At 45.5% G+C, this 19,863-nt stretch overlaps 1 long non-coding RNA gene across 1 annotated transcript; it reads right to left on the reverse strand.

Moving 5' to 3' along the window:
- Positions 1-11,091: 11,091 nt before the first annotated feature.
- LOC134738565 (uncharacterized) lies at positions 11,092-19,862 on the reverse strand. Its single transcript, XR_010124369.1, has 2 exons — positions 19,735-19,862; positions 11,092-12,678 (listed from the first exon to the last, which is right to left on the reverse strand). It is a non-coding gene; the product is annotated as an uncharacterized LOC134738565 (long non-coding RNA).
- Position 19,863: the final 1 nt, after the last annotated feature.

Genomic DNA, 19,863 nt, shown 5'->3' on the forward strand with positions numbered 1-19,863 from the left:
TGAGCCCAGACTACACAAAGACAAAAAGCTAGTCAGACTTAGAGCAGGAATAGTGCAGGATGTTCAATGAAAACACAGGATTGGTTGTGATAACATCGTGTAGGATGGCACCAAAGAGAATCACAGGCAAACAATAAACAGAAACTCAGGGACAGAATATGTGGAGAGTTAGTGAACCCTGCATCAGAAGCTAACGTCTTAAGCTGCTGGGCTTCCCACCACTGCTAATGAGGCTACAGAAACACCTGCAACAGCAGAGCTCAGCTGAACATTCATAGATGAGCAAAAGCAAGTCCCCAGGGATAAACCACATATCCTAGGATGGACTTCATCCAAGGTATTGAGGATCTCAGATCTTGGTTAATGTGGCCGTTATTTATGGAGCTCCCGCTAAATGTCAAGAAATGAGAAGGAATAAAAAGGAGGGACAAATGACACACAGTCCCCACGTTTGGGAGCTCATGGGAAAGACAGAGATGTCAACAATCATCCTTGAGGAGAGCACTATGGGGGCACAGATAGAAGAGTAACGAGCTGTGTGGCCAGGAAAGCAGGGAAACAGTCCAAGCGGACCTCAAATAAGTCAGGACAACTAAAGAGCGTGGGGAGAAGGGTTTGGGGAGGAGTGTGTACTCAGTAGGGCATAGAACAGGAGGTGGCTGCAAAGAAAGGCTTTGCCTGCCATGGAACTAGGGAGCAACAGAGAACCACTGATGGTTTTTCTTTTTTCTTTTTGAGACGGAGTCTTGCTCTGCGTGCTAGGCTGGAATGCAGTGGCGCGATCTCGGCTCACTGCAACCTCTGCCTCCTGGGTTCAAGCAATTCTCCTGCCTCAGCCTCTCGAGTAGCTGGGATTACAGGTGCCCACCATCACGTCCAGCTAATTTTTTTTGTATTTTTAGTAGAGACGGAGTTTCACCATGTTGGCCAGGTTGGTCTCGAACTCCTGATCTCAGGTGATCTGCCCGCCTCTGCCTCCCAAAGTGTTGGGATTACAGGCGTGAGCCACCGCGCCTGGCCTGATAGTTTTTCAATACTCGAATGGCATCAGGCCTCCAGCCACTCCCACACCACCTGCCTACCCTCTAGTTGATTGCAGTGTATGAAAATCGGCCTTGTGTTCTACTAGGACCTTTATATACTGTGGCTGATGGATCCATTCATTAATGAAGTGATTGCTTGGGAGTTAAAACTCACTACCCTGCTGAGATCTGAAACACATGTGGAAAAAAGCCAGGTATATGGAGTGTACACATAGGATACTCTGTGTGTGGTGACCTTCAATAACATGTAAAACTCAGCCATGGAAACAGAGACAAGAACAAGGCCTGCTGGGGCAGAAGGATGAAGGTGAATCTCAAAGGGGACAAGGAACTTTTTGGATGATGGAAACGTTCACTGTCTTTCTTAGGGTAGTGCTTATGTGCAGGTGTAGACATTTGCCAAAACCCACTGATTTGTACTCTTAAGATGGGTGTGCTTCACAGTGTAAATTTTTACCTCCATTTAACAAAGTAATTGTGGCATGAAAATCACTAGACGCAGAACACATATGGAGTGTACAGTGCCACTTAGAAAAAATGAAAGGTAATGTCTTAACACATACGCTCACACTCACACTCACGGAAAAGCGTCTGGGGTTTCTGAGCAGCTGTCCTGGTGGCTGGGTGGCAGGTGCTGCATGTGGCACAGGGGAAAGTCACCAATGCAGAGGGAGAGGTCGCCAACCCTGAGGGTGGGAAGGTGTGGGGATGAGCAGAAGCCCATGGGCACCAGTCTGGCCCTAATGATGCCCCAGGCCAGGCCTGTGCATTGCCAGGCAGCATCCTACCCTTTGTGACCCTCTGAGCAGGTGCTGCCTAGCAACGCCTCACTGTGAATGTCTGTTTTAAAGACAGGGCCTCTGCCGGGCGCAGTGGCTCATGCCTGTAATCCCAGTACTTTGGGAGGCCGAGGTGAGTGGATCACGAGGTTGGGAGTTCAAGACCAGCCTGGCCAACATAATGAAACCCCGTCTCTACTAAAACTACAAAAATTAGCCGGGCATGGTGGCACATGCCTGTAGTTCCAGCTACTCGGGGGGTGAGGCAGGAGAATCGCTTGAACCCGGGAGGCAGAGGTTGCAGTGAGCCGAGATTGCACCACTCTACTCCAGCTTGGGCAACAGAGAGTGAGACTTTGTCTCAATTAAAAAAAAAATTTTTTTTAAAAAGACAGGGCCTCCCTGACTTGCCCAGACTGGACGCGAATCCCAGTGCACTGGATGCTTTTCATGAAGGAGAGCGGGTCAGTTCTAAGACCCACCAATGTCTTCCTGGTTTGGGGGCCCTGGCTCTGGCTTAGGCTGTTCCATGGGGCGAGTGGGCAAAAATGTGACTTCCTTCATCAGCCACATCTCAAATGTGCTTATACAGGGAACAGATAAGGGGGAAGAGTTCCCTAACTGTGAAATCAAGGACACTGAAGCATATGTGGTCTTCATAGAACCACTGAATGAGACACTTCAACATAGTCAAACCGCACCTATGGCCAAGCCTAGAGCAGATCCAATTATGGAACTAGAAACTGAGGTATCTCAACTGAAAGGAAACAACAACAGTCTTGAGGCATAAATAAAATATCAAAAGATAACTGAAGAGCAGTTGCACAGTAAGATGCAACTACTTCGGTCTTTACAAGACCAGAAACAGGAAATGGATGATTTTAAATGCCAGCAAGAGCAAATGAATATCACACACACCCAACGCTTTTCAGCCAAAGATGAAGAAATTAAGAACTTGCAAAATGCAAAACAACAAATCAAAACCCACCTGCACGGAAAACGAGACGACATTCAAACAGACCATGATGTTTTTCAAACAACAGAAGCTGAGTGTCTTCATACAGAAGACGGAACTGAAAAGCCTAATTCATGTAAACTGGAAACTGAAAGATTAGTGAACAGAACAAAAGAACAAGAACTGGAGATTAAAGTTCTACATGACAAGAATATGACTTTAACTAAATGGATGGATGAGCCGTCCATCAATGAGGTGGGCAAACTCACTCACATCATCCAGCAGGAAGATGTGGAGGTGCCGGGCCTTCAGGCTAGAACGGCTTCAGCCTCTGACACCGAGGGTGTTGCTCACTTTCAGCAGCAACTGCAAGCACCTGCTTTGGAAACAGAAGAACTATCAGCTGTTTGGAAAGCGGTGGCTAGGGAAAACAGCTATCTAGAAAGAGAGTATCACCGTGGAATGGATATAACTGCTGACAACGAAGGAGGCCTGTGTGAGCTACAAGAGGAAAATAAAAAATCACCCACTAGTAGTGGTCAGGAGAGGTTTATAGACAATGTTCTGAAGTCATCACATCTCAATCAAGAAAAAGATATTGAAACAGATGCATTAAGTCAGAAATGTCAGCCTTTAGCGACAATTCTGCAAACATCCAGCACTGGTCATAACATTGGAACTGTTACTAACAATCAGTATGAGGAGCTTCCACAAGAACTCGATATCTTAAAACAGCCAGTTAAGAAAGTGGACGCATGGAAAGAGAAGCGGGTGACCACAGTGCAAAATATGCAGCCGGGAGCAGCCCAATCCCAAGAGGAACTTTGTCAACTTCAGGCAAAGCTTTTAATTGACAGTGATGACGATTCTCAGTGTCAGATGAACCACAGAGATCTGATCCAAAAATATGAAGGGAGTGAAACTCAACTCAAAAACCTGGGGCAGGAGTTAGCACACACGCAGCACAGCATCAGGCAGCTCTGTGACGGCAAGGACAGTCTCTTCCCACAGCTGGATATTTTACCCCAGCTCCCCAGAGAAGCACTTTCTTCACACACCGCAGAATCTCTTCATGCAAGTGAGTCTGCTCTATCAAGTGAGTCTTCTAAATTGCTCCAGCAAGAGATTGAGAAGCTGAGAAAATCACTGCAGGAAAAAGATGCGACCATTAGATCCCTCCAAGGAGACAATCAAAGACTGTCTGATTCCATTGCTGCCATCTCAGAACTAGAAAGAAAAGAACACGAGCAAATGCATTCAGAAATTCAGCAGCTGAAGGAGAAACAAAATGTCTTAGACAGGTTACTTTGGGGAAAAAACCTTTTCATCAGAACCAAAAATAGTCTAATACATTCGTTGAGAGAAAATCTTGCTAAAAAAACGAACAAAAATGAACTTTTGAGGCAGGCAGTGAGAAATCTGAAAAAGAGAATATCAGTTTTAGAAATGGATACAGGTGAACAAAAACAGGACAATGAAAAAATCACAGAAACATCCAGGGAAAAGAAAATAGAATATCAGGAGCAACAAATCAAAGAACTTGAAAAACAAAATGTGGTCCTACAGGAAAGGCTGGATAATTTCCAAAGGAAATGCATACAGTTAGCCAGCAGCACAGAGAGAAAAGTCGACAAACTCCTAATGAGAAACCTCTTCATTAGTTATCTCCACACACCAAAACACAAACAACATGAAGTGTTACAAGCAATGGGAAGCATCCTGGGTGTCACAAGGGAGGAAATGGAGCCGCTGTTTCAGGAAGAGCATGGCACTGCTACCAGGTGGACGACTGGGTGGCTTGAAGGAGGATCAAAAAGTGTCCCTAAAACACCACTGGGGCTGAATTAGCAACCTGCCCTTAATGGTTCTTTTTCAGAACTTTTTGTTAAATTTCTTAAAACAGAATCTCTTTCATCTACTCTTCCAACAAGTCTTCCTCCTCATAATTCTCCAGGAAAGATCGAACTTGCTAAAAATGTACAACAAAGTTTAGGAAACACCCCAGCATCCATACCCAGAGGAGCAGATGCCAATCCCTGCCCCTCTGCTCTCTCTTAGGAGCCTGGCTGGATTTGGACCCGGTGGGTCAGGGCATCATCTGTCAAATGCTGCTGCAGAGGCTTTGCCTGCATCTGCACCTCCGCTGATGTCACCTGGCCAGAGTGCAGGAGCTGGGCTGATAGGCTGTCAAGGCAACAGATGATTCTCAGAGACTATGAAAGATCAAGCCATGCTGTGTATCTACTTTATCACTAACGGCCTTTTGGAAACAGTCATTTCATTTTCAGTCATACTTTCTTTAAATTTAATAAAACTATTCCAAGGAAAATTTTTAAGTCTCTGAAGGACTGGCCGGGTGCGGTGGCTTATGCCTGTAATCCCAGCACTTTGGGAGACCGAGACGGGTGGATCCCCTGAGGTCAGGAATTCAAGACCAGCCTGGCCAACATGGTGAAATCCCGTCTCTACTAAAAATACAAAAATTAGCTGGGTATGGTGGTGTATGCCTGTAATTCCAGCTACTCGGGAGGTCGAGGCAGGAGAATTGCCTGAACCTGGGAGGCGGAGGTTGCAGTGACCTGAGATCACGCCACTGCACTCCAGCCTGGGCGACAGAGCGAGACTCCATCTCAAAAGAAAAAAAAAAACTGTAAAGGTATTCACACAAGTTCACACTATGGTTGCTTCTTGTGAGGCTGGGTGTTGGCCAGACTGAGGTTGTGTTTGAGGGATAGTTGAAGTAGTTTTATAATGCTTTCAGTTTTTTATAAGGAGCAGGTATTTTTGTATGCCTTGGGTAATTAAAATATTCACGTGTGTTAAGGATCAAATATTGTAAAATACACGAGTGTATAGTTGGTATATAAGAAAAATAGATGAATGGCAGAAAAGTATAAGTTGCATAAAAATTAAAAAATTTAAAGTTCAGCATGAAGTGACTCACACCTGTAATTCCAGCACTTTGGGAGGCTGAGGAGGATGGATAGCTTGAGCTCAGGATTTCAAGAACAACCTGTGCAACTTGGAGAAACCCTGTTTCCAATTAAAAAAAAAAATAGAAAAATTAGCTAGGTGTGCTGGTGGGCACCTGTAGTCCCAGCTACTCAGGAGGCTGAGGTGGGAAGGTCAAATGAGCCTGGGAGGTCTGGGTTGCCATGAGCCGTGATCACAACACTGCAATCCAGCCTGGGCAACACGGTGACAGCCTGTCTCAAGAAACAAAGAAAAAAAAAAGTAAAAGTTCTGTTTTTTGGCTATGTCCTACTCTTTTCCATTTCCCAGAAAACTATTATTAATCTGTATTTTTCCAGATCTTTTAAAAATATGTGCATGTCTGTATTAATGATAGTATATTATTCTCTGATATGCTTTCTAAAAAAAAATCACTACACTTTGGAGATCTCTTAAAATGTGAATGACTCCATTTTATTCCTTTTAAAAGTGGAATTTCGTCCTATAGATATCCTCCAATTCATTTCAACAGCTCCGATTCATCAGCCTTCAAGCAGTTTGTGCCCCAAATGCTATCAAATGTCTGTGGTCAGCTCCCTTGAGATCAATTTCCTTAAGGGCCCCTCCAAATCTTTATCACTTTCCTCAGGCATGATCATGCCTTCTACCCTCTCGCAGACATTAAAGACCAGCAGTCAAGACCCCCATGCCCCCTGCCTATATCTCACTATCCTTTCTTTATTCATCTCTACTCCTTCCCTTTTGCTCAGAGGAAAAGGGATCCAGCTTTGCAGTTGAAGGCTAACAGTCCCCTGGGCATTACTCATTCAGACTTCTTTAAAGACCTCATTCTACTGATCTCCCATTCTGCTTTGTCTTTCATCTGTCTCTATCCCTAAGCACACAAGTATGCCCATTTTTCCTCGCACATCACATTCTCCTTTCTGCTCCTCCAGCAACCAACCACTTTATCTGTCTACCTTTCACAGCCAAGCCTCTGAAAGATCACCATCTTGTTCATTGACTTGTTTTTGAAAGCTCTACAAAATCTTGTCTCACTCATGCCCCAGCTATTTTCTGTTAAATCCAATGCATACTCTTTGTTCACTTAACCTTTCCGTAGTGCCTGATAAATATGAAACACCACATCTTCATTCTTTACATTTTCTCTGCATTCTTCATTTTTAATGATACCACTCTCCCCAGATTCCCCTCCTAATGTTAGAACCTTCTTTATAAGTCTCTTTGGCTTATTGTTCTGACACTTTTTTTTTTTGGAGATGGAGTTTTGCTCTTATTGCCCACACTGGAGTACAGTGGCGCAATCTTGGCTCACTGCAACCTCTGCCTCCCAGGTTCAAGCGATTCTCCTGCCTCAACCTCCTGGGTAGCTGGGACTACAGGCGCCCACTACCACGCCCGGCTAATTTTTTGTATTTTTAATAGAGATGGGGTTTCACCATGTTGGCCAGGCTGGTCTGGAACTCCTGACCTCAGGTGATCTGCCTGCCTTGGCTTCCCGAAGTGTTGGGATTACAGGCGTGAGCCACCGCGCCCGGCCATTCTGACACTTATGTGAATATTCTCCAAGGTACCATCATCAGCTAACAGGATCTTCTTACTCTGCTTGCAGTCTCAGGACAAACTTATCCACTCCCATGATTCAACTTTCACTGGTATGCCAATGACTTCTGAATGTCTATGTCTAACCTCATCCTTCTCCTGATTCCACACTGGTTTATCTAATTGTTTGCTGGATACTTCTCAGGATGTCCATGGGCTTCTCAAAATCAACATGTCTAAAAAGAAACTCAATATATTCCATTATATCCTTATCACCCAAGGATGAGCCCTCAGAATCATGATTGATCTCTCTCTCTCATCCACTGCATATCCAATGAACGAACAGATATTTTCTAATTCTTTCCTTTTTTCTCCTGTTCCCATGGCAGTGGTCCATTCCTTCCTGTCCCCTGTACCAACTGGTACAGCTGACTCCCTGCTGATCTTGCTGGTTCCACCACTGGCCCCACCTTGAGTCCGTTCACATTGCTGTGAGGGTCCACTTCCTTGGATGAAAATCTGATAATGTTACTTCCCTGCTTAAAATTATATTAAGTTCCCACTGCCTGGAGTCCAACTTTAACAGGATATTCGAGGCCTTGCCTTTTTATCCTTACTCTTTACTGGTGACCTACAGACTGGTCTCCCCTCAGCCACATCTGACACTTTCTTTCTTTTTTTTTTTTTTCTCATTTTTTTGAGACAGATTCTCTGTCACCCAACCTGGAGTGCAGTGGCATGATCTTGGGTCACTGCAACCTCCAACTCCTGGGTTTAAGCGATTCTCGTGCCTTAGCCTTTCAAGTAGCTGAGACTACAGGCATACGCCACTATGCCTGATAAATTTTTGTATTTTTAGTAGAGACAAGGTTTCACCATGTTGCCCAGGCTGGTCTTGAACTCCTGGCCTCAAGTGAACCGCCCGCCTCAGCCTCCCAAAGTGCTGGGGGATTATAGGTGTGCCACCGTGCCAGGCCTGAAAATTTACTGACAGGTTCTTAATAGACATTTGTTGACTGGAATTGGTAATTGAATAATTAAATTCATAACTAGACAATTCCATAACAATTAAAAAAAATGACACATACAGAAAACTCATATAAAGAAATACAAATATAAGGACACATTCATTTCCACCTTAATGAAAAAAATTTAAATAGCTAGCAAATTTTTAAAACATACGTAAGCAACTAAGGTAGTGGCAAAAGGCGATACTTATCATGTTGTGTATAATGACATGCATTATAGTGCAGCATCACTTTCTGGAGAATAAATTAAATGACAGCATTATCATCTCAGGAAATTTGGAATTACTGTCAAAAATAAATATTAATTTCCTATAAATGTAGGAATTCTAAAGTCTACAGAATTCATTGGAAAAAAATAATTTAGGATAGAACAGATATAATCATAACAATGGTGACTACCACATCAGACAGAAGTGACAGCTAGATGACGAAAAGGATAAATCCAGCTCAAACCAGAAAAGCCAGTTGGATGACAATTATGAGTGCAGGTGAGAAACAATGAGCACTTGATGAAGGTAACAGGAAGGACAGCCAGAGAAGGAGAGACTGAGTCAAAAGATAACCAAGGAGGCAGCACTGCCAGATCACAGTAATAGCCAGGGTATAGAAGACAGAGGAGAGGCTGGGCACAGTGGCTCATGCCTATAATCCCAGCACTTTGGGAGGCCAAGGCGGGCGGATCATGAGGTCAACAGATCTAAAGCATCCTGGCCAACATGGTGAAACCCTGTCTCTACTAAAAATACAAAAATTAGCTGGGTGTGGTGGCATGCGCCTGTAATCCCAGCTACTTGGGAGGCTGAGGCAGGACAATTGCTTGAACCCAGGAGGTGGAGGTTGCAGTGAGCCAAGATCGCACCACTGCACTCCAGCCTGGAAACAGAGCAAGACTCTGTCTCAAAAAATTTGAAAAAAAAAAGAAAAAAAAAAAAAGAGGAGAAACAGCGGGACTGCCAAGTGTATGGTGAGTAACATGAGGGCATTCAATACCCTAGGGCAGGGGTCAGAATACTTCTTATTAAGGGCCAGAGAGTAAATACTATAGAACTTGTGAGTTGTATAGATCACTATTCCAACTAGGCAGCCCTGTTGCTGTAGTGTGTGGCTGTGTTCCAATAAACCTTTTGCATAAAACATGCAATGGGCTAGATTTACCCTGCAGGCCAAAGTTTGGTGACTCATATATGGACTAGGGGACAGAGGAAACGAAGCCAATTTGAGGATGAAGTTCATGGGTTCAATTTCATTTTATTTTGAAAATTTTTTATAATAAAATGAAAGAATGGAGATGAAATCTCCCTATGTTGCTCAGGCTGGTTTTGAACTCCTGTGCTCAAGCGATTTTCCCGCCTATGAGTTCAAGTTTAGCAGGCCATGTCAGCAGAGACATTCAAGATGGAGATGGCAGCATCACTCTAGGGATGAAGAGATGCCAGCACTGGAAGCATAAAACAGTCATCAGTCATGAGGTGACAGTTTTGGAGCTGAGATAACCCAGGGAAAAGATCTCAGAGGAGACGAAGGACATCTTTCTTTCCCAATATAAAGACAGATACCTAATGTTACTTCAGATCACTATGGCCCTGGAAAGGTAGAAACATTACAATCTAACCTTTTTTTTTATTTTTATTTTTTTGAGATGGAGTCTTGCTCTGTCACCCAGGCTGGAGTACAGTGGCACGATCTTGGCTCACTGCACGCTCCGCCTCCCGGGTTCATGCCATTCTCCTGACTCAGCCTCCCCAGCAGCTGGAACTACAAGCGCCTGCCACCACGCCTGGTCAATTTTTTTTTTTTGCATTTTTTTTAGTAGAGACGGGGTTTCACCGTGTTAGCCAGGATGATCTTGATCTCCTGACCTCGTGATCTGCCCGCCTCGGCCTCCCAAAGTGCTGGGATTACAGGTGTGAGCCACCGCACCCAGCTACAATCTAAACTTTTTAAACTCCTACTTTTACTATATCTATATCTATCTATCTATCTATCTATCTATCTATCTATCTATCTATCATCTATCTATCTATAGAGAGAGGTGGGGTCTCGCTATATTGACCAGGCTAGTCTCAAACTCCTGGCCTCAAGCGATCCTCCCATCTTGGCCTCCCAGCGTGCTAGGATTACAGGCATGAGCCACAGTGCCTGGCCACTAAACTACTTTTAAGGAGGGCTCCTATTTTTAAAGTGGGGCTTTCATTTCCTTTTCCAAGATAAAAAAATTTAAAGTTTCAAATTTGTAGATAAGAAGGAAACTTCCCACTGGCCAGAAAATGAGGCAGGTCTAAAATAAAGTGACTATCAAGTTGTCTAGGTTTTGTTTGTTTTTTGTTTTTTTGAGATGGAGTTTCGCTCTTGTTGCCCAGGCTGGAGTGCAATGGCGCGATCTCGGCTCACTGCAACCTCTGCCTCCCAGGTTCAAGTGATTCTCCTGCCTCAGCCTCCCGAGTAGCTGGGATTACAAGCATGTGCCACCACGCCCTGCTAATTTTTTGTATTTTTAGTAGAAATGGGGTTTCTCCATATTGGTCAGGCTGGTCTCAAACTCCCGACCTCAGGTGATCCACCCACCTTGGCCTGTCTAGGTTTTTTTATTATGAAATATTTTATACACAAAAACCATATAGCATATATATGGGGCGTAATGAATAATTACAAAACATATGTATCCATCCACATCTAAAGAAGTAATTAATTATCAACAACACTGACAACTTTTCATACCATCGGCATTAATCTGCAAACCAGAAGTAAAGCAGGCAGGCTGCAGCCAGATAAAACCTGCAGATATGTTTTATTTGGCTAATACAGTGGGTTTCTTTTTTCTTTTTGGTTGCCAATATTTAAATATCAAGAAACTTCACATGGAATTCAGCATTCTGGAGTATCATTAAAAATGGAAGATGAGGCTTCACTACTCCCACATTCCCCATGGCAATAAGTGGCCATGTTCCCCTTTGAATGAACACGTACAGTCCCCCCATTCCCTACTGTCCTATACCCGCCTCCCACTTATTTATTTTACTGGCCTTTGCACTTGAGTTTGTGACCCCTGCTTATACAATATAACTGTGGTTTCCAACCTTTTGGAATATGGAAAATATTCTTTAAAGTAAAAAAATTTCACAGACTCTCAATAGGTACTTATACTAAGACAGGTCCACAATCCCTATCTACCATTTTGAAATCCAAAAAGCTCTACAAAATAAGTTTTTTTGTAACTTATTTGGCAACAAAAGTTGACCTGAGTTGACACGAAGCTATGTATAATCTTTACGCATCCATGAAGTGTGAAAATATTCATACATTTTGCTATAGTAACAATAATATGTTTGACTATCAGGTGTTGTCCCAGAGCCCACAGCATTATATAACCACATCATATGTGCATTATTACTTTTAGAAAAATCTGAAACAATCTGAATTCTGAAAGTTATCTGACCCCAAAACTTCCAAATAAGAGACTGTGGCTCTATTGTACTTTTAATATCTAACTTTAAGGAAAGACACATACACCAAGCAGAAAGGAGTATGATTTTTTTGAGTCGGAGTCTCACTCTGTCACCCAGGCTGGAGCGCAGTGGCGAGATCTTGGCTCACTGCAACCTCTGCCTCCTGGGTTCAAGCGATTCTTCTGCCTCAGCCTCCGGAGGAGCTGGGACTACAGGCGCCTGCCACCACACCGGCTCATTTTCGTATTTTTAGTAGAGACAGGGTTTTACCATGTTGGCCAGGCTAGTCTCAAACTCCTGACCTCAAGTGGTCTGCTCGCCTCTGCCTCCCAAAGTGCTGGGATTACAGAAGTGAGCCACTGCGCCTGGCCAGGAGTAAGATATTTTAAAATGGATTTGTACTTCATTAATTACTATGGCATCTCCAACATCTGAGAAAGGGAAATAGAATGATATAGGCAAAACATCCTGTTGTCTGACAGAAACATGTAAACTACATAATAAGGCCATGAAAGCTTAGATTGAAAAGAAGCTGCAATGACACGGGATTTCTTTCCACCCCTGCTCTATGCAGAGGTTGATGGAATCCACTCAGACTGAAGCAAAGCACACATTACCTACCCCTTCTCAGAAATACTGTTCAGAGTTCCCCTAGAAAAGGCATAGTGAAGATCAGTGGGAGGAAAAGGACACAGTGGAGTGGGTGAGGGATGCAGAATGTTACTGCTGGCAACGTAAGGATAAGGTTTGTGATCATTAAATACAGGCAGGGCTGACTCGAGGAAGTGAGATGAGATTCATTCAATGCAACAGCAGGGGACTGTTCCGGGATCAGCAGGTAAAGACGCATTTTGACTCTGAGAATTCAGCGAGGTAGTGAGTCCTCAACTCCTGGAGAAGGTCATTAGATTTCTGTAATGAGAATTTACAGCTGTTTCAGAATCAGAAACCTGGGTTTGGGTCCATAGCTCTGTCATTTACTAGCTCGATGACCCCTTTAATCTCTGGCATCCTCTGTTAAATCAGGAATAAATAACATAACGTCTGAGGCTTGTTGTGAGAAAGGAGTGAGATAAATGTATGCAAAGTACCTAGCCATGCACCTTCATCAGCACAGATGTTTAATAAACATTCATCCTTCCCTGGTGAAGAGGCAGCCCAGTTCCTGTACTCAAAATGACATGAGATCCACCATTTAGAAGCACTGATACAACCGGGTGCGGTGGCTCACGCTTATAATCCTAGCACTTTTGGAGGCCAAGGCGGGCGGATCACAAGGTCAGGAGATCAAGACCATCCTGGCTGACACAGTTAAACCCCGTCTCTACTAAAAATACAAAAAATTAGCCGGGTGTGGTGGTGGGCGCCTATAGTGCCAGCTACTCGGGAGGCTGAGGCAGGAGAATGCAACCTTGCACGCAGAGCCTGCAGTGAGCCAAGATCTCACCACTGCACTCCAGCCTGGGCGACAGACTCCATCTCCAAAAAAAAAAAAACCCGATTCAAGTCTCGCCTCAGCCACTTAGTAGCTGTGTCATTTGGCAAGTTACGTTTTCTTCTTTCTAAGAAAGAAGTGATCATTGTCAGTAGGCGAGAACCAAGCCAGGAGGTTTAGCACAGCACTTTGTAAACCAAACCACCATAGAAATGTTGATGAGTATTACTATTAGACCTTTTAAAGATTTCAGTTAAGGGGCTGGGTGCAGTGGCTCACGCCTATAATTCCAGCACTTTGTGAGGCCGAGGTGGGCGGATCACTTGAGGCCAGGAGTTCGAGACCAGCCTGGCAAACATGGTGAAACCTTGTCTCTAATAAAAATACAAAAACTAGCCAGGCGTTGTGGCGGGTGCCTGTAGTGCCAGCTACTTGGGAGGCTGAGGCAGGAGAATCATTTGAACCTGGGCGGTAGAGGTTGCAGTGGGCTGAGATGGCACCACTGCACTCCAGCCTGGGTGACAGAGCGAGACTCTGTCTCAAAAAAGAAAAAGATTTCAGTAAAGGGAATGATGAGCTGCTCTTCAACAAATGCAAATAACTGAAAATGCTGAAAATGTAGTAATATCAGGGTACATTACAGGGAAAAATAAAATAACAAAAACTGTTAATTTCTGAGTACTTCCAGACAAGCAGTTGCCAACTGGTGACCCACATATTTTGTTTAGTTCCATGGAGTGTAAGGGTAGTTGCTTAATGCAGATTTCAGGCCCTTCTTGAAAATTACAAAGGTGGACCACACTGGGCCTAGAGCCACTTTGCTAGGTCCTGGTCCTCCAGGTCCCGTGAGATCCTCATCTGGCCCAAGTCACTGATTTTACTAGCCTGGCCCTCTAGGAATTTGCGTTTGCATCCTTGGCTTTCTAAAAACAACTATCTGGAAAAGCAGTTGGACCTCCAGAGGAAACTTCGATCACTGAAGAAATCAACACCGCATGACACACTCCCCACCAGAGCCTAGGCACTATGCTCTCTTAGTTATGTTCCTCAAATTCCTTCTGTTTCACACTTTCTCCTCATACCTTCAAGCTCCTCATCCCAGTGTATTCTTTTCTCCCTATTTGGGTTATCACTTCTCCCAAAATACCAACTGTATCCACTGGATTATCTGCATCTAAGGGTTTTTAAGAAACAGTAACTTATCTTTTAGGCCGGGCGCAGTCGCTCATGCCTGTAATCCCAGCACTTTGGGAGGCCAAGGTGGGCAGATCATGAGGTCAGGAGATCAAGACCATCCTGGCCAACATGGTGAAACCCCGCCTCTACTAAAAATACAAAAACCAGTCGGGCTTGGTGGTGCACACCACGCCTGTAGTCCCAGCTACTTGGGAGGGTGAGGCAGCAGAATTGCTTGAACCCGGGAGGTGGAGGCTGCAGTAAGCTGAGATTACGCCACTGCACTCTAGCCTGGGCGACAGAGCGAGACTCTGTCTTAAAAAAAAGAAAACAGTAACTTACCTTTTTTCAGCAGGACTACGAAAGGCACACCATGACCTTTATTGCTCGCCTGATTACCATCCATTCTCCCCGCCTGCTGGTGACAGTGCCCCAGTTTACCTTAGGGAACCAGCACTCCTCCACCTCAGTCCATATGGCTTGAGTGGTGCTGACTCAAGTCCATTTCTGGGGAAAGGTATAGGACCCAGAATAATTCAGAGCTGACCCTAGGACTCTGTCACAGTGACTGGGAGAAGAGTTTTCTTTCCCTCTGGAACTTGCAAGACTGGGGACTCTCCCAGTGGACTGTCTCTCTTTGGACCTGCCCAAAGAGTGAAACCCCTGGATGTGGCCAAATCTGCAGCCACACTACTCTTGGACTCTTGTGATTACTTAGGAGACAACTAATTCCTATCTTTGCTTGAGGAAGTTTTAGGTTTTCTTTATGGCCAAGAGACCTAATCAATACAAGTAGTATTTGAAAGCAGTGTTTAAAGACGAAAGACAAAGTCTCTGCTCAGATTTTTCATCTCTGGGTAGCTTTTGTTACCTCCCTCCATCTAATGACAGCTAGGTTTTGTTCAGTGCATTAGGTATCCCTCCATAAGCACACATCTTCCGTATACAAATTATTTTTGTTTGCCTGTGTTTCTTTTCAAGCATTCAAGCAGTACCAAAGGAACATGGAGAAGCAGCTGTCTCCAAATCCAAGAGGAAGAAGACTTTTTAAACTGGCACAAGGTGTCTCCCAATTCTAAATTTCTAAATGTCAAGAACTTGCAGCAGCAGTCAAGTTTCTAGGAATCCTGGTTTTTGAGACTGCACCACCTCCGAATTCCCTCGCAGGCGTTCTGAAATTCACTAAGCAAATCCGACTGGCTTTCATATATCCCTTTATTTCTTGCTACCATGCACTTAAAGGACTCCCAACAGCGGGTCAACCCGGAAAGTCTGACAATGCTGCCCCCCACAGCACAGCGCTCGGCACAGCGTTAGGGACAGAAGTCATCGGAGTTTTAGCACAGGGCAGCGGTCCCAGGCTGGCTGTGTCCTCCGGAAGAGAGGAGAAGGATCGGGTGTAGTCCTCGCAGGGCAATGCTCGCCGGGGTAGGGACAATGGGCAGGGGGCACCCGAGGGGTTGCTACAGAGGAGGTAGCGGCCCGTCCCAGCTGGTCGCCAAGGACCAGGGGGCGATTGAGCGGCAGCTGGCGTCCCGCTGGCCTCGGGCTGGGCTGTGGTCCGGTCCGGAGCCGACCCGCCCATAGTCAGGTCGGCCACCTGCTAATGAGGTTGAACTGCTTCTTCACGGCAGCGGCGGCGGCAGCCCGTGGGGCGCCGCCTGGCAGGCAGGGCTACACCCAGACGGCTCCTACATGGCTTCATAGCTGAGGTGACCGGCGGCGGCGACGACGACGCCTGCTGTAGCTACCCGGGCCATTGACCTCGCTCTCTCGCGTCACTTCCGGCGCGCCGTCCACCCGCCCTCTGGGCCGACCGTTCGGGGCCGAGGCCAGCCGAGCCGAGCCGAGCTGGACCGATCGGAGCCGAGCCCAGACGAGCCCGATCTGGCAAAGATCGCGACGACCAGGGCGCAGAGCAAAGTGGCCTCTGCGTGACTTTACCCCAGCCCTTGGTACCTCAGGTTCAGCGACGCCATCCACCTGCCCTCTGGCAGATGGTGGCTGAGAGGTCCTTGAAACAGGCAGAACATATTAGCCAAAACTATAATAGTCAAATATTTACCACATTGAAATTTAGTGGGATTCCCATGTATTTTAAGGGTCCCCTCCACTCTTCCAAATTCCAAGTCACGTGGTTTTCATCTCCATCAGATCACTCGTGGTGTGGATCTTCGGGGAAGTTATGGGGAAAGGGAGACCAGCAGCCTGCCCCGTGGGTGGCCATCCTCCTCCCCACGGGAGTGCCAGGCAATCTCCCCAGTGCTGGGGTCCACTCCCGGTAAGTACATTTTGTTTAGGGTCCAGCTGGGGCCATTGAGCCCCTTGACCGAATGCAAGCAACACTGCGAAACAAAGCCCAGGGTTGTCAGTTTGGAGTTTTCCATCAGGAGAGAAGTTGAACAACAAATGCCATTCCCTGTCCATTTTATTTTTTGCATCATCAGGGACTAGGCCACTGACTGCCAGGGATGTGCATTTCTTAGGGGTCAGGAGAACAGAGAGCAGCAGCAGGGCAACAGTGCCACAGGAAACATCACTACCCTTGCTTGAACAATTACTGTTAGGACACAGGCAGGGAGCCATTCCTAAATCTTCCTGGGGTGATGGGTGATGGTCTCCTTCCTTGCCACAAACAACGCAAAGGATTGTTTCCAGGACTGGGCTGGCGGCACACTTTCCTAACAGTGTCTCTATGGCTGTCCCAAGCAGCTAGTGATGGTCACAAGGCTAGACGCAGTGACCAAAAAGTTCTAACCCGAACATCAGTGAGTGGAACTCAAGCACCCACCGGTTAGGATGTTGTGTTGCTGCTGCCCCCAGGTGGGAGCCTCAGAGACCACGTGGCGGACACACAGGCCACACCTGATGGCACCTCCCAGGTTCAAGTGTGGCAAAAAAGAGAGCTCTGCTAATAAACTGAGCAACTTCCATTCAACTCCTGGGATTCATTCTGATTGGAACAACCTGGTTAGCCCTTCCCCCAATCCCCACCACCCTCTGAAGCATGGCAAGGTGATTTTGGGTGCCAATTGGCCAGACCTTGGCAAGTTTCCACCCCTAGAGTCAGGCAAGGAGCCTTGCTTTTTTTTCTTTTTCTTTTTTTTTTTTTCGAGACAGACTTTCGCTCTTGTCACCCAGGTTGGAGTGCAGTGGCACGATCTCGGCTCACTGCAACCTCTGCCTCCTGGGTTCAAGCGATTCTTTTGCCTCACAGCCTCCCAAGTAGCTGGGACTACAGGCACGCACCACCATGCCCAGCCATTTTTTGTGTTTTTAGTAGAGATGGAGTTTCACCATGTTGGCCAGGCTGGTCTTGAACTCCTGACCTCGTGATCCACCCGCCTCGGCCTCCCAAAGTGCTGGGATTACAGGCGTGAGCCACCACGCCCAGTCCACTCTAGCTATTTTTTTTATAGAAGAAAGAGATACTGGAGAGCCAAAGCAACAATTGTCCATTGTAGCCTTTTGGGGAGAGATTCCATGGTGAATGCCTAACTTTTGGCCTACAATATTAATGTCCAAGAGCTTTTACACTTCCAGGACTCTTCTCTTGACTTTGTCAAAAGATGCAGTCTAGTTGGCAGTGAACTTTCTCTGGCTAGGATATGGCTCAAAGACTACCCCAGCATTGTCTCTTGCATTAAGGTATCATTTAGCCTGAGATGGCTAAGCTTGCAATCTCCGGACTCCACTCTGTCATAAACTTTCAGACCCTCAACCAGGAACTTACATGGAATGAGCTGGCCCTGGAGGTCAGCTGGAAGAAGACTTTGAGATGACCAAATTCCTCTGAATCACCAGCTATTTTGAATCAAAGGCTCATCCAACAACAAAAGTGTATAAACCCATCTGCCTCTGCCTTCTTCCAGTCACCCTCAGTCTCACTGTCCTGACCTTACTATCCACTAACACCCATGGAATGTGGACACTGCTAAGCTGGGAGACGATGCTTGTGCAATAGTTTGTACTATCCTTTTGGCAAAGGACCACTCCAAGAAAATGGTGTATTTCATTCCATCAGCACTCCCCCTGGCAAAGCTCTCCACCCTTAGTCATTCCCCTGTTGTCATTTCTACTGTGGCTGTCAATGAGATCTTGTGCCTCCATTAGAATACTGAGCTAGCATTTGATATTTGACCTCACTCCAAGGTGTGTATTCTGGGTTTCTGTTGTTTATTTTCCTTTTAAAAAAATAAGTGCAATTCAAAGTTCTTAAAGTATATCTGTTCCCTGCTTCCAACAACTGACAGATAACAAAATGGAATATACAAACACATTTTTAATTTATAATGTATATTAAACATTATTATACATATACAACTTACAAGTGTTGCTTCTGGCTGGATTCTCTGCCCATCGCCCGAACACTGAGGATTCTGCTAGTTGTTCTGCCCTGAATTAATTATAGCTATACAATTTCATGACCAGCAAGAAACCAGGCGACTTCCCCAGTACATCTTGAATTTATACATATATTTTGTACTCGATTTAGTACAAAATAAATCCAGAACATCTTGAATATGCCTCATAATGAAACAGACACACGTGAACCCACTCCCACGTGACAAACTGAGGATGTGTCTATGTGCTCCTTCCCTGCCTCTCCCTCCCCCTCTTGTGTGCTACCCTCCCGGCTCCCTAAAGATCACCAATATCCTGATTCTTTTTTTTTTTCCCTCATGTCTTGCCTTTTCTGTACAGTATTTTACCATATATGTATGTTTCTCTAAACAACATTAGTTTTACTTGGTTTGAACTTTAGGAAAGTGTTGTTAGACTTCCTTCTTTCACTGAACATCGTGTTTCTGAGATTCAGCCATTGATGCTGCTACCTGGTAGCTCTAGTTCATTTATGATCACTGCTACATGGCTTCCTATTGTATTACTTTTCCACACACTACTTCCCTCACTACATTTCTTTTCTTTCTTTCTTTCATTTATTTTTTTGAGACGGAGTCTCGCTCTGTCGCTCAGGACGGAATGCAGTGGCGCCACATAGGCTTACTGCAACCTCCACCTCCCGGGTTCAAGCGATTCTCCTGCCTCAGCCTCCTGAGTAGCCAGGACTAAGGCGGCCGCCACCACGCCCGGCTAATTTTTGTACTTTTAGCAACAACGGTGTTTCACTATGTTGGCTAGGCTGGTCTCGAACTCCTGACCTCAGGTGATCCGCCCGCCTCGGCTTCCCACAGTGCTGGGATTACAGGAGTGAGCCACTACGCCCGCCCCCCTCACTACATTTCAAAGGCAATTTTGGGTGCAAAGCCCTCAGCACAGTCGCTGGCAGAGTCAGCACACAACAAAATTTTGTAAAATTGAATGACACTGAGCCCGGACTGAATGTAACAACTTACACATGTTGCTTCTGGCTGTATTCTCTGCCCTTTGCCCGAACGCTGAGGATTCTGCTAGCTGTTCCGTCCTGAGTTAATTATAGCTATAAAATTTCGCGACCAGCAAGCAGAAACCCGGCGACTTCTCCA

The sequence above is a fragment of the Pongo pygmaeus genome, chromosome 18, assembly GCF_028885625.2.
Source record: "Pongo pygmaeus isolate AG05252 chromosome 18, NHGRI_mPonPyg2-v2.0_pri, whole genome shotgun sequence".
Classification (NCBI taxonomy): domain Eukaryota; kingdom Metazoa; phylum Chordata; class Mammalia; order Primates; family Hominidae; genus Pongo; species Pongo pygmaeus.